Source organism: Panthera leo, chromosome B3, assembly GCF_018350215.1.
Source record: "Panthera leo isolate Ple1 chromosome B3, P.leo_Ple1_pat1.1, whole genome shotgun sequence".
Lineage (NCBI taxonomy): Eukaryota > Metazoa > Chordata > Mammalia > Carnivora > Felidae > Panthera > Panthera leo.
In genome coordinates this window covers 69,762,451-69,778,658 of record NC_056684.1, presented here as the reverse complement: position 1 = coordinate 69,778,658, position 16,208 = coordinate 69,762,451, and the positions used below count along the sequence as shown (strand labels likewise).

At 36.8% G+C, this 16,208-nt stretch overlaps 1 pseudogene; it reads left to right on the top strand.

The window, feature by feature from the left end:
* Nucleotides 1-2,200: 2,200 nt before the first annotated feature.
* On the top strand, nucleotides 2,201-3,145 carry LOC122222564 (annotated as a pseudogene).
* The last annotated feature ends 13,063 nt before the right edge of the window (nucleotides 3,146-16,208 follow it).

The following is a 16,208-nucleotide window of genomic DNA, read 5'->3' as shown; positions in this document are numbered from 1 at the left end:
TCATGAGTTCAGCCTTGCATATGTTGAGGTGCTTTCAGCATGTCCATTTATGTAACATAGTACAGTCCTGGATATATTATTCTAGAGCCCAGGCATAGAGCTATAGGTACAGAAATCTTTGTAAGTGGGGAGTAGTTAAAACAGCAAAGCACGTTTGAAATTAAAAAAAAAAAATTAGGTCTCATGAGTTATATTAATACTCAAAAATAAGCAGGAAAAAAATCCATGCATCAGTGAAAGACACAAAAAAGGTGTTAGAAATACAGGAGAAAATTGAGTTCTCTGCTATACAAATATTAAGATGCATTCAGCTTAAAGTAACAATGGCTTATTTACAGTCTCTTAAAAAAAAGTAAGTTTTTATTTTTCTCACGTTACAAGATACCAGAAGGTAGACCCTTGCTGATATCAAAGACCTTTTAGACTGGATTTTTTTTCCCCATCTGTTCGTACTACCGTCCTTAACATGTGGACACCCAGAGCTCAGGATTGCTGCAACTTTAAGCACTGCATTAATATTGAATGCAGGAATAAAAAAGCTAAACAAAGAGCCTTCTCTACATCAATCTTTAAATTTTAATCTGGGAAAGAAAATCTTCCACAGAAGGCATTATTCTGTATCTCATCAATTGTAGGCTACATGCGTGCCCCTCTTACACCAATCCATGGCCAAGTCACATAGATTATCATATTTCATCCCAGGGCTAAGATAAGAACCTACCCTCTCCCAAAATTGAGAAATCTCCACCAAATGCCTAAACAGATAAGCGGTCTCTTAAAATGGACTGGGGTGGAAAAGGCTTTGGGATAAGAAACATATATAGTAACTAATGACAGAAGAAATCTCCAAAAAAAAATGCATGCTCAATAGTACCAAATTTGGAGAATAAGTATGTAAAATAAAGAGTGAAAATGAATATTATATGTGAGATTTTTACATGCAGACTATTGTGTGCTGAATCCCTGGTGATATTTCTAAAAGGTCTTTCTGAAGTGCAAGCTTGTTTTGGCTTGTTCAATAAATAGAATGTATAAGTTAAATAAACTTAACCGTGAAGGGTTTGGGAGAGAAAGGAAAAATAAGAAGGCTCCCACCATTCCGTCCTTGACAGATCTGATTTCTGAAGGAGTGACTCTATGTGTAAGAGATCAAGGGAAGTGAAAAGTTGAGATGAAGGAAAATGGCTGATTGATGCATCTAGATCTTTGGGGAGTTCTAAAGTATGTTTGGAAGTGCTAGCCTTGAAGAGCGCAGAGCATTGGTTAGGAGCATGCATTTTCAAGTCCTAAAACTCTTGATACAGTCCTAGCTTTGCCACCTCATCTTTATAAGGCTCAGTTTCATTTGTGAAACAGGGATAATAAAACTGAATCTATCTTATGAAGTCATTAGAAGGCTTGAAAGAGATAATGTACTTAACACAATGCCCTAAATATTGAAGACACTTAAATCTGTTACCTGTGATGATTAAAACTGATTAAGTATTAATTATAATTTACTAACTTTTACTCTCAGATATACAGTAAATTACTAATTTACTAATCTTTACTCTCAGATACACAATATTTTGATTTTAGCTTGTCATTAAGTAATCTGTATATTAAAGTAGTCATGGACCAATGGTGATAATCATGTCATGAACCAAGTATTAAAATTATTGACCCTGTGTCCCTGAGTTCCATTTAAATTTAGAAAGCCCAATGTAAGAAATGATGGGATATGTTCAAGTAATTTTGTCAAGGTAACCTCTATAAGGCCAGTGAAAAGGTAAATATTAAGGGGCTAAGAAAGGTTCAGGTAAGAGAATATAGAATTAGTGTGGAAGTATTAATAAGGATGTGACAGAAGAGACAACATTTACATTGTGTGAGAACACTTAGGGGAAGGGTCAGGAAAATGATCAAGAAATCTTTGAGAAAAATTAAAATGAGGTTTAACTATGGAATTAAAATTAAAATAACCCCTTTGGCTCTATCTGCAAAATTTACAATCATATTTTTTTCTTTCAAATATCCCTTCTATATAGTGATTTGTGGCTAACCTTATTTCTTCCAAATTCTTCATTTTTCTCCTTTCAGTCAATTATATCTAACTTAATTAGCAAGGAAAACAGGAAAGCTATGTTTCTGCCAGTGATACTTACCCTTTTTAATTTTTATCATCCAGTCACTTGAAAAATCAGCTCTCCTGTTCCAGTCAATGGGTGGTCTAAATGATTCTGTGGTCACTGAGATTGTGTTACTGGCCTTTCTTGCTCTTGGGAGAAAAAGGGTGTTTGTTTGTTTGTTTTTATCTTGATATGTTCTTTGCTCTATTTAGTGATCATGCTGGGAAATCTTTTTATTTTGTTTTTGATAATTTTTGATTCTCACTTACATTCTCCTATGTACTTCCTGCTGGCCAACTTGTCCTTCATTGATGTGGGCCTCTCTTCTATTATAGTCCCCAAGACAATCAAAGACCTTTTAAGTGAATGCAAAGTAATTTCTTTCCAAGGTTGTATGGCACAGATATGCTTCATCCACATCATAGGAGGAGTGGAGATGGTGTTACTCATCGCCATGGCATTTGACAGGTGCACAGCAATCTATAAGCCGCTTCACTACCTGAACATGATGAACCCTAAAATATGTGTTTCATTTGTAATCACTGGATGGGTAACTGGGCTGATTCATGCTATGTCTCAGTTTGCTTTGATTATAAACTTGCCTTTTTGTGGTCCTAATGAAGAAGACAGCTTTCACTGTGACTTCCCAGGATCATAAAACTTGCATGCACAGATGCAGCCAAGTTTGAGTTTATTATTGCTGCCAACAGTGGCTTCATGAGCATGGGCACCTTCTTCCTGCTACTTCTTTCCTATGTCTTTATTTTGGTCACTGTCTGGAAACATTCTTCAGGAGACTTATCCAAAGCATTTATCACTCTGTCAACTCACATCATTGTCGTGGTTCTTTTTTCACTCCATTCATGTTTCTCTATGTATGGCCTTTCCCCACATTATCAACTGATAAATACCTGTTTGTTATTGACTTTGCTATCACCCCTGTCACGAATTCTGCCATCTGCACATTACTGAACAAAGACATAAGGCTATCAATAAAACAACTGTGCAAAAAGATAGCATATTCCAGAATTTGTTGACCACATATATTTTTGAAGCTTTAAAACAAAATACCCAATTGCATGCTGGCCGTCTCCACTTAGGTACTCCAAATGTAACATACCTTGAACAAACTCATCATCTGCCATCCTAATCCTGCTACTACTTCACTTGTGGAGTATAAGACCATTACCATGATGGAAAATGTAAATACATCACACTAAAAATTGATATTCTTACAGCAAACAGCATCATCGGACAAAAACGTTTTAAATTTGAATTTCTAGTTATTTTGCAAATGAAAGGATATAATAACATGGTTTCTGCTATTCATAAAGTCTAAAAATAATCTGTAAAATGTCATAATGAATCTCAAGCATTATCAAACCAAATTGTTACATATGTATGTGTGTATGTGTACATATATGCGTGTGTGTATATGTGTGTGTCTGTGTGTGTGTGTGTGTGTGTACACAGTGGCTTTAAAAGAAGACCGAGAGACAAAATCAGAAGGTAAGGAGTTTATTTAGAAGGGACTGCTAGGAGACTGGTTCGGAAGTGGAGACATGAAACACAGAAAACAAAGACAGCAGAGGATGTATTAACTAATATCCTACTACTGTGAACATTAGGGTACAATCCTACTGTGGCCCTCTAAGTGACTGTACATATTCTATGACATTTAATTGCTTCACTTGAGAGGGAAGCTGTTTACTTCTGTGTTGGGGTAGCTCTGAGGCATTGACTCCATGGCAGTTACAGGCTTCCCCACATAGTGGGTTAAGCAGTTATGACATCTAAAGAAAAGTCTTCAGGCAGAATATCTCTGCAGCTTATGGTGTAAAACAATCTACATTCTTGGGAATATTATGTGCAGAAGGATATATGCATGGCATCAAAAGCATCAGAAACAGTCCACATCTTCCCATGCTCAGAGACATTCATGCTCCATATAAATTCACTCCATCATTATCAAACACAGGAGTATTAATGAAACAAGTGTTAATGGGTTCTATACACTGCACATGTTCCCAGGAAGATATTCACTATCTTCTTCCTCCCTAATCCATTCTAGATTTCCCACACATTTGTCCAGTACTTCTGCTGATCTAGATAACGTGTCCAGATCCATATCTTCTTATCTAAGAAGTTGAAATCCATGATTACCATTCTCTTAATCAGGCTGTAATCACTGCAATTGCCCATTTAGAGTTACGACCAAGTATAGTACCAATTCTATTTTTCTGGGATAATGACAGTTAATTATACTTCGCATGATAGTAGCTGTTCTTTGCTGATCTATAAACACAAGGAAATCAAAATGACCAGTGAGCTACTAAAACTTTAGGTTTATTAAAATGCTTACTCTGTCCCCAGAAGAAACATTCACTCACCCCCCAGTGGAGGTCAAAGTTGTAGGTCCACAAAGCTCCAGTTCTCGAAGGAAGTGATGGTTAATGGAGCCACTTTCACCATCTACTTTCATTTTCCAAAACTGTGCATTCTAGAACGTAATACTTTATAATGTCCATTGGTTCAAAGTATGTATTGCATGTTCAAGCACAAAGTGTCTCCCCAAATGCACTTACTTATACCTTTACTTGCACCATTAAAAGGCTATTCTCATGTTCTATCATACTGACAGCTTCTGCATAACACAGCATATTATTGCACCAATGGATCACTTGTTTGTGTGCTCACTGTTGTACTTTCTAGGCTGTAAAGATATTTCTTTGCCCAAAGCAATGTTATGAAGGATATTAGACATTCCGTATGTCTTTGGATCACTTAATGGCCAAGGTACAGTTGTAAGGATAGTCAAAGCCATACATGGAAAACATGTTTATCCCAGTAAGAACTATCGGCTCTTCTTCCAGCGTGAAAAAGACCTCATGTAAATAACTAGTCATCAAGTTGCTGATTAAATTCATCCAGAGATAAAACCACATCAGGGTTCAGCATGTATCTGTGCTTCTGGAAGGACATTCAACAGTGGTTGTCACTATAACTGCCTTACTGAGAAGAAACCATACTGAAAGAATCCATGCAAAGACTTCATCTTTAACATTTAAAACTACTTCATTCAAGGGCTCAGGGGTACAGAAAGGAACCATGAAAAGACTTCATCCTTACTATTCAGAACTAACCACTTCATTCATGGGCCTATTATATAAGCACTAGAGTGGCTGAGCCAGGTGATCAGCTCTGCTATTTAACACTATTCTTGGAGTGTAGTAAGAACAGAAACATAAATAAGAATTTACTTGTATTTCTTCATGCTTTCTTCCAGCTACAGAAGCAATTATATCACATATCAATATGGCCCGTGTGTAAGTAACCACTATTCACTTTAAGTGACAATCCCAGTTATACAGAAATTTAAAAACTGATCCACACTTATGAGGACAAATATCATAGACTAGAGTCATTTGACAATTCCCAGCAAAATACAAGGTTAATTATGTTTTTTGTGTGTGTGTTTTTGGTGTTTTGCTTTATTTTGTTTTTTGCTTTCCTTAAACACATGAAATAAACAAGTAACCCATTTGGTATGAAATGGAGAGAATAAATGAAATATCAGCCGCAGAAACCAATATGTTAACATTTAAGAAAAGGTTGAGGTAGGAAATACGTTGAATGTACACTCATAATAATGAAAATACAATGATTAGAATAGTAAACAAAGTCCAGGACGGATTTAAGTTTTATCCTATAGTAAATGTGGATTCCCAAAACAGGAGTGAATAAATCCATATACACACAAATAATTAAGCATTTGAACAAACAAAATGGTTAGGTTCTTCACACCATACAAGACACGTGTTCAAAATAAATTGGATCAAAATATTTTTTATATTGTGTCATAAAACAGCTTTTTTTTTTAATACATGAATTTTATTGTCAAATTGGTTTCCATACAACACCCAGTGCTCATCCCAAAAGGTGCCCTCCTCAATACCCATCACCCACCCTCCCCTCCCTCCCACCCCCCATCAACCCTCAGTTTGTTCTCAGTATAAAACAGCTTTTAAAACTGTTGGTGGAATTCATATAGTTGTTCTATAAAATATGGAATTTTAAACAAGGCAACGCAAAGAGAAAACATGAACAAAGACTATATTTTGCCAGACTAACTTTAAATTTGTCAAAAACAAATGGAAAGACTTCTGCTTTTTAGTTCTGCATGTAAGAAGTTTGGAATAATTACTCTATCCTAACAAGTTAAAAGTGGAACAGACTGAAAAATCAACAACTCTTCTTGGGTTCAAAAGAGAGGGGAGGACATGGGGCAAACTGCTACCCCAAGATTAGAGAGACAGACAGGCAAATATGGGCCATCATAGCTTATTGAAGCAGATACAAACCTAAACCATGATTGATGAATTCCTGGAGGGTAGACAACTCTGAGAGTTAAAAACTGTCCAGGAGGACATACCCATAGAGAGCATCAATAATACTGTGAAATTTACTTTAGGCAGCTTGACCAGATTCACCTAATAAATATTTGAGAAAAACTTCCTCAGACTTTTGGCAGAGGGAGAGGAAAAGGAGCCATTTGGAAATATGCCAGAGCACTCTGATTTTCTCAAGAATCCCTGCCCTCAGGGAAACTAGTTAATCAAAATCTAACCTACTAAGTATAAGAGTCTAACTGACCTGGGAAGGCAAATAGCCAACTCTAACCCACTCCAGCCATCATGTCCCATCTAAGAGAAAAGAAAAAAAGTGAGAAACACTTGTGAAGTTTACAGTTCAGAAACAGACTCACTCAAAATCAAGACTTAATTATAGCACTACATAAGTCTTCCTCTCTACTCACACCTCACCACCACATTACCAAATGCCTATTTATAGCAGTTTCTCTTATTGAGTATGTCATGTCTACCTATCAAGAAGAAATCACAAGATATACTTAAAGGCAAAAGCAAAATTTGAAGAGACATAACAAGCATCAGAGCTAGACAAAGCAAGAATGTTGGAATTATCAGACCAGAAATTTAAAACTATGATTAATATATTAAGAGCCCTCATGGATAAAGCAAACAGCATTCAAGAACAGATGGCCAATATAATCAGAGAGATGGAATTCCTAATGGAAAAAAAGAAATATTACAGGTCAAAAACACTATAACAGACATAAGGCATAAAGAATGCCTTTGTTGGGCTTACCGGTAGACTGAACACAGATGAGGGTAGAATCCCTGAGCCAGATGATATATTAATAGAATCCTTGAAAACCAAAAGGCAAAGAGAACTAAGAAGAAAAAAAAAAACTAGAATGGAATACCTAAGACCTATGGGATGACTAAAGAAGATGTAGCATGTGTAATGGGAATATCAGAGAGAAAAAAACAGAAAAAGAAACAAAAATATATTTGAAACAGTAATGACTGCGAATTTTCCCCAGCTTAATGTCAGACAACAAGCCACAGATCCAGAAATCCCAAAGAAGACCAAGCTGGATAAATCCCCCCCAAAAATACACCTACGCGTATCATTTCTGAATTGAAGAAATCAAAGGTAAAGAAAAAAAATCCACAAAGAAGTCAAAGAAAAAATGTCACCCTACCTATTAAAAAAATAAATAAATAAATTACATCCAACTTTTCCTCAGACACCATGCAAAAGAGAATAGAGTACAACATTTAGAGTATCGAAAGAAAAAAAAGTAGAGCCCTAGAATTCTGTACCTTTCAAAACTATTCTACAACCGTGAAGGAGAAAGAGATACATTCTCAGAGAAATAAAAATTGAGTGAATTTGCTGCCAGGAGACTTGCCTTGAAAGAAAAGTTAAAATAAGTTCTTCAGAGAGAAGAAATCCCAGCAACTTATTTTATAGGTACTGAGAAACTGATTCTAACGCTTACATGGAGAGGCAAAGACCCACCATAGCCAACAAAATATTGAAAAACACAGTTCAAGGAGTGACATTACCTGACATCAAAGCTTACTATAATATTACTTACTCTGGGTATTAGTGTGAGGTTTTAGCAAAATTTCCTCCTTCTCTAATTGTTTAAATTCATGTTATGCAAAAATAAAGACTAAGTTTTTAAAAACGTACTATAAACCTATAGTAATCAAGACAGTGTGGAATTGGCACACACACACACACACACACACACACACACACACACAAAGATAGGTAAATCAATGGAATAGAACACATAACTCAGAAATAAACCTGCATAAATATTCTCAGCTGATTTTTTACAAAGGAACAAGACATTATAATGCAGCAAAGATAATCTCTTCAACAAGTGGTGGTAAAAAAAAAAAAAACCCAAATACCCACATGCAAAAAAGGAAAAAAAACAAAAAAAAAATCTATACACAGACCTTACACTCTTCAAAAAAAATTAATGCAAAATTGATAATAGACCTAAATGTAAAATGAAAAATTATAAAACTTCTAGAAAATAACATGAGAAAACTTGGATGATCCTGGATATAAGGATGCCTTTTTATTTTCTTACTGAGGTATAATTTATATATAATATTATGTTAGTTTCAAGTGTGCAACATTATGATATTTGTATATTTTGCAAAATTATAGTAATGTCCTTTTAGATACAACATCAAAGACACAACCAATGAAAGAAATAATTGATGAGCTGGACTTTACTAAAGTTAAAAACTCTGCTCTGCAAGAGACTATATCAACAGAATGAGAAGATTAGCCACAGACTGAGAAAAAATATTTGCAAAAGAGACATCTGATGTTGAACTCTCTATTAAAAGAGTTAAGTGGCTAAATGACTGAAAGAAAACCTGCCTAAGTGACATATCAGATAAAGGTTTAGTATCCAAAATCTATGAAGAACTTATCTAACTCAACACCCAAAGAATAAATAATCCAGTGAAGAAATGGGCAAAAGACATGAATAGACAATTCTCTAAAGGTGACACCCAGATGGCTAACAGACACATGAAAAGATGTTCAACATCACTCATCACCAGGGAAATACAAATCAAAACTAGAGTGAGATAACACCTCACACCTGTCAGAATGGCTAAAATGAACAACTCAGGGAACAACAGACGTTGGCGAGGATGTGGAGAAATAGGAACCCTTCTGCACTGCTGGTGGAAATGCAAACCGGTGCAGTCACTGTGGAAAACAGTATGGAGGTTTCTCAAAAAATTAAAATAGAACTACCCTACAACCCAGCAATTGCACTACTAGGTATTTATCCAAAGTATACAAAAATGTGGATTCAAAGGGGCACATGCACCCCAATGTTTACAGCATCACTACTGACAATAGCCAAAGTATGGAAAGAACCCAAGTGTCTATCGACTGATGAATGGATAAAGATGTGGTATATATACACAATGGAATATTACTCAGCAATCAAAAATAATGAAATCTTGCCACTTGCAACAACATGAATGGAACTAAAGTGTATTATGCTAAGTGAAATAGAGAAAGACAAATACATGATTTCACTCAAATGTGGAATTTAAGAAACAAAACAGATGAACAAAGGAAAAGGAAAGAAAAAATAAGATAAAAACAGAAAGGGAGACAAACCATAAGAGACTCTCAATTACAGAAAACAAACTGAGGGTTGCTGGCGGGGTGTTGGGTGGAGGGATGGACTAAACGGGTGATGGGCATTAAGGAGGGCACTTGTTGGGATGAGTACCGGGTGTTACATGTAAGTAATGAACCACTAAATTCTATTCCAGAAATCATTATTACATATATGTTAACTAACTTGGATTTAAATTTAAAAAAAGAAAACCTGTCTACATGAGACTAACTTCACCTAAGAACATACATAGTCTCAAAAGTACAGAAAAAGATACTCCATGCAAATGGAAACCAAAAAAGAGCAGTGGTAGCTATACTTATATAAGATGAAATAAACTTCAAGTCCAAATGTATAACAAGAGACAAAAAAAAGGTCATTATGTAATAATAAAGGGATCTATTTATCAAGAGGCTATAACAATGGATAGATCACTCAGACAAAATCAATTAGGAAACATTGAACATCAACCAAACTTTAGACCAAATAGACCTAACAGACATATACAGAACATTCATCAGAGGAACAGAACACAAATTCTCAAGTTCACATGGAACATTCTTCAGGATAGATCATATATCAGGTCATAGAACAAATCTAAACAAATTTTAAAATATTGAAGTCATACCAAATGTCTCTTCTAGCAACAATGATCTGGACCAGATCAATAATAGGAGGAAAACCGAAGAAATTACAAATACATGTAATTTAAACAACATAATCCTGATCAACCAATGGACCAAAGTAGAAATCAATGGAAAAATCAAAAACTATTTTTTAACAAATGAAAATGGAAATACAACATAGCAAAACCTATGGGGTGCTACAAAAGTAGCCCTCAGGGAAAATCTACAATGACAAATGCCTGCATTAAGAAAAAAGAAAGATCTCAAAACACCTCACTTTACACCCCCAGAGAACCAGAAAAAGAACAAGCTAAACCCAATTTCTCATAAGGAAAGAAATTATTAAGATCAAAACAGAAATAATAGGATAGAGACCAGGAAAATAATAGAAAAAATCAACAAAAATACAGAAATCCTCTTTTCTTCACAGTTTAGCTTTATGCGGTTTCAGCTGTCTGTGGTCAACCATGGTCTGGAAACAGATGATCCTCCTTTGATGACTCATGAGAATGTTAACAGCAGCTTCTGTCACAATGCCTATGTATATCATTTGTCCCACTCTATCTCATCACGTAGGCATTTTATCATCTCATCATCACAAGAAGAGTGGATAAGGTACAACAAAGTATTTTGAAAGAAAGAGAATACATTCACACAACTTTCATTACAATATATTTTTATAACTGTACTATGAATATTTTACTGTTGTTAATATCTTACTGTGCCAAATTTGTAAATTAAACTTTATCATAGGTATGTATTCACAGAAAAACACATAATACATAAAGGGTTTGGCAGTATCTGCAATTTCAGGCATCCACTGGGGCTCTTGGACAAATCTCCCACAGATGGGGGGGGCCTACTGTCAGATTTTTTTCCAGGTTTATTGAGAAATAAGTGACATACATCACTGTATATGTTAAGGTGTACAACATGATTGTTTGATTTTCATATATTGTAAAATGATTACAATAGATTTAGTTAATATCCATCATCTCATATAGACACAATAAAAAGAAAATTCTCTTTGTGATGAGAACTCAGGATTTACTCTCAACTTTCCTACATATCACATAGCAGTGTTAAAAGTCATAATGCTGTACATTACATTCCTACTAATTTATAATTAAAAGTTTGCACACTTTAACCACTTTCCTCCAATTCCCCTTCTCCTACCTCTGGTAACCACAAATCTTATACCTTTTTCTGTGATTTGGGTGTTTGGGGGTTTTGTTTTATGTTTCACATATAAATGAGATCATACAGTATCTGACTTTCTCTTATTTCACCTACCAAAATGCCTTCAAGGTTCATCCATGTTGTCTCAAATGGTAGGATTTCATTGTTCTATAGGGCTGAATAATAATCCGTGGTATATATATACACATATACCACAACTCTTCATCCATTCATTATTCACTGGACACTTAGGCTGTTTTTATGTCTTGGCTCTTGTAAATAATGTTGCTATGAATTTGGTGGTGCACATATCTTTTCAAGTTAGTTTTTATTTCCTTTATTATATTCCCAGAAGTGGAACTCCTGGATCATATAATAGTTCCATTTTTAATTTTTTGAGGAAACTCCATACTGTTTTCCGTAATGGGGTTACCAATTTATAATCCCATCAACAATATACAATGTTCCCTTTTCTCCACAGACATACCAGCATTTATTTCTTGTATTATTATTATTATTATTATTATTATTATTATTAATTATTATTGCCATTCTAACAGGCATGAGGAGCTATCACATTGTGGTTTTAATTTGCATTTCCACAATGACCAGCAATGAGCATTATTTGTGTACTTGTTGGTCATTTGTACATCTTTGGAAAAATCCCCACACAACTCCTTTCTCCATTTTTTATTGGAATATTTGGGTTTTTTGCTCTTGAGGTGTTCATAGATTTTGAACATTACCCTCTTATCAGATACATGGTTTGCAATTTCCCATCCACAAGTTGTCTTTACTCTTTGTTGATGGTTTCTTTTGCTGTGCAGAAACTTTTAAGTTTGATGTAGTCCCACATGTTTGTTTTTTACTTTGTTGCTTATGCTTTATGTATGATTTCCAAAAAATCATTACCAAGACCATATCTAGGAGCTTTTTTCCTAATTTTCTTCTATGAGTCTCATGGTTTCAGGTCTTACATTTAATCTATTTAGAGTTAATATTTAAGTGGTATAAGATAGAGACCTAGGCTCATTATTTTATACCAGAACACCCAGTTCCTCCAGAATTTATTGAAGACACTGTCTTTTTTCCATTAACTATTCCTGGTTCTTATTTCAAATACTAGTTGAATATATATGGCTGGCTTTCTTTCTAGGTTCTCAATTTTTGTCCATTAGTTTGTCTATTTTTATGCTAGTACCACATTTGTTTTTGAAGGCTACATAAGATAGGTGCCTGGGTGGCTCAGTCGGTTAAGCATCTGACTTCGGTTCAAGTCATGATCTCACAGTTCGTGAGTTCAAGCCCCGCATCAGGCTCTGTGCTGAGAGCCCAGAGCCTGGAGCCCGCTTCAGATTCTGTCTCCTTCTCTCTCTGCCCCTCCCCAGCTCACACTCTGTCTCTCTAACTCTCTCTCAAAAATAAACATTAAAAAAAAAAGAAGGCTACATAAGAATGTGCTCACAAGTACAAGCACTGTACTTTAATGCCAACATGTGGGTACAGAGGAAAACAGAGAAAGTCAGAGAGGACTAACAGGGTAGGGGGGATTGCACATGCTGAGAAGTGCCAGTTTCATCATGCCACTGGCCTTGGATTCTTTGAGGACTTACCCAGTTCTCTGACTGATCTCTCACTGGGAACTGCACCTCTGTGGAATGGTTCCTGGTAACAGACAGGGGCAGGGAGCAAAATGTGGGGGGGCAAGAACAGAAAATAAACCATGGACTGAATTCCTTCTTTTTTTTTTTTTTTTTTTTTTTTTTTTTTTTTATAGGAATCAAGAACATCTGATTTACCCTAGCACTTAGCACACTGCCCAGACTTTCAGGGGTAAGAGCTAGATTATTGCCTACAGAAATGAATGAATTGACAGGAGCAGTTATTCTGCACTCCACTCCCCCATTCTTACCCCCCCTCTTTGTTAGTGCAACTACATTCTAAGGGAAATCTTTAAAAACTTTTTAATGTTTATTTATTTTTGAGAGGGAGACAAACAGAACACAAGTTGGGGACAGGCAGAGAGAGACGGAGACACAGAATTCAAAGCAGGCTTCAGGCTCTGAGCTGTCAGCACAGAGCCCAAGATGGGGCTTTAACTCCCAAACCGTGAGATCATAACCTGAGCGGAAGTCAAATACTTAACCAACTGAAAATCACCCAGGTGCCCCTAAGGGAGATCTTTAAATCAGAGTGGGTATAGTGGAGGGTAAATCTTTGACATAATAAAACAGAGAAAGTCTGCTGTAATTAAGCCCTGCATACATCATGATCTGTTTCTAGTTTTAAAACTAGAACAAATTGGAAAGAGGAATTAAGATGGCAGAGAAGTAGAGAGAGCCTGGGCTTTTCTCATCCCTCAAAAACAGCTGTAGTGAGGTCAGATCACTTGGAACACCCAGGAAATCAATCTGAGGACTGGCAGAAGGATCTCCAAGATTGGAGGGAGACAGTGTGACAGGTGCAAAGGGCATGAAAGTGAATTGGGGAGAGAAAAATGGTGGTGCCATGGAGGGAAGGGAAACATTCCCATGAAGAGACAAAGGGAGAGAAACAGAGAGGGGTTGAGAGACTGTGGTGTCAGGTTAGCACAAGAGGAAAGCCTCTCTGGACCATGACTGGGGAGGGAGAGGTACTGAATGTGGCAAGTTTTTTGCAAACAGTGTGTGGAGCTCGAACTCTGAGGTTTTGGAAGTGTGTGACTTTCTCCAGAGTGGAGCTGCAGTGTGCACTCCTGTGGAGGAGGGAGCTGGCCCTGGAGTACATAGCATGGTGTAGGGACCTCTTGGGTTGCATTGGGAAAGGACATTCCCCTTCCTGGAGTACATTTGGAAGAGGGTATATTTCCTCTACAAAGACAAAAGACCCTGCAGGTGCCAGCTAAAGACCTTCCTTCAGCAGGAAACAGTAGCACAGAACAGATAACCTGGTTGCTGCTTTTAGCAGTGCTATACCATAGATCCTGGGTACCATGCAGGAGTAGGACTGTTTTTCTGGGACAAAAGACATCAGACACAGCAGAAAGAGGCTATACTCTGCAGGAGGCGGACAGATCCATGCAGTGCTGGGTCCTTTAAATTTTCAAGTTTTGGGGTGCCTGGGTGGCTCAGTCGGTTAAGCGTCCGACTTCAGCTCAGGTCACGATCTCGCGGTCCGTGAGTTCGAGCCCTGCATCGGGCTCTGGGCTGATGGCTCAGAGCCTGGAGCCTGCTTCCGATTCTGTGTCTCCCGCTCTCTCTGACCCTCCCCCATTCATGCTCTGTCTCTCTCTGTCTCAAAAATAAATAAACGTTAAAAAAAAAATTTTTTTTAATTAAAAAAAAAATAAATTTTCAAGTTTTGACTCCCATCCACACACCAAAGGTAAAATGCAGCAGAGCTGTCCTGCATGGTACACTGACAGCCCTCACTATTCTATGAGGGCTTCCTGAACTGTGGGGGGTGTGAGATCTCCTGTCCAGGGACCAGAGAGGGGGGTGGCTCCAGGTTCTCCTGCAACACTTTCAACAACAACTTCAGAGAGCGACACTGCAGCCCCAGTGGAGGTAACCAAACCCCACACCCCTGCGCCTGGCAACTGAACATTTAATGGGGCAAGACTGACTCTGAGCCAGCACAGCAGAGATCTTCATATGTAGATAAGAACATAAATAGATCACTTATGTGAGCAAATCAGAGCAGAAAACTTTCCTAACCTGGGGAAAGACACAGACATCAAAATCCAGGAAGCACAGAGGACTCCCATTAGATTCAACAAAAACTGACCAACAGCAAGGCATATCTTAGTCAAATTCATAAAATACTCAGGCAAGGAAAGAATCATGAAAGCAACAAAGGAAAAAAAAAGTCCTTAACCTACAAGGGAAAACATATCAGGTTTGCAACAGACCTACCCACAGAAACTTGACAGGCCAGACAGGCCAGAAAGGAGTGGCAGGATATATTCAATGTGCTGAACTGGAAAACCATGCAGCCAAGAATTCTTTATCCAGCAAGGCTGTCATTCAAAATAGAAGGAAAGATTAAAAGTTTCCCAGAAAACAAAAATTAAAGGAGTTCATAGCCACTAAACCAGCCCTGTAAGAAGCTTTAAGGGGGACCCTCTGAGGGAAGAAAAGACAAAAGAAAAAAAAAAAAAGACCAAAAGCAACAAAAATAAGAAAGGACCAGAGAACACCACCAGAAATTCCAACTCTATAGGCAACATAGTGGCAATAAATTCATATCTTTCAGTACTCACTCTAAACATCAATGGCCTAAATGCTCCAATCAAAATACATAGGGTAACAGAATGCATAAGAAAACAAGATCCATCTATATGCTGTTTACAAGAGACCCACTTTAGACCTAAAGACACCTTCAGATTGAAAGTAAGGGAATGGAGAACCATCTATCATGCTAATGGTTGACAAAAGAAAGTTGGAGTAGCCATACTTATCTCAGACAATCTAGACTTTAATATAAGGACTGTAAAAAGAGATGAAGAAGGGCATTATATCATAATTAAGGGGTCTATCCACCAAGAAGTCCTAACAATTATAAACATTTATACTCAAAACGTGGAACCACCCAAATATACAAATCAATTAATCACAAACATAAAGAAACTCAATAATAATACCATAATAGTAGGGGACTCCAACACTCCACTTACAACAATGGACAAATAATCTAAAAAGAAAATCAACAAGGAAACAATGGCTTTGAATGACACACTGGACTGTATGGATTTAACAGATATATTCAGAACATTTCATCCTA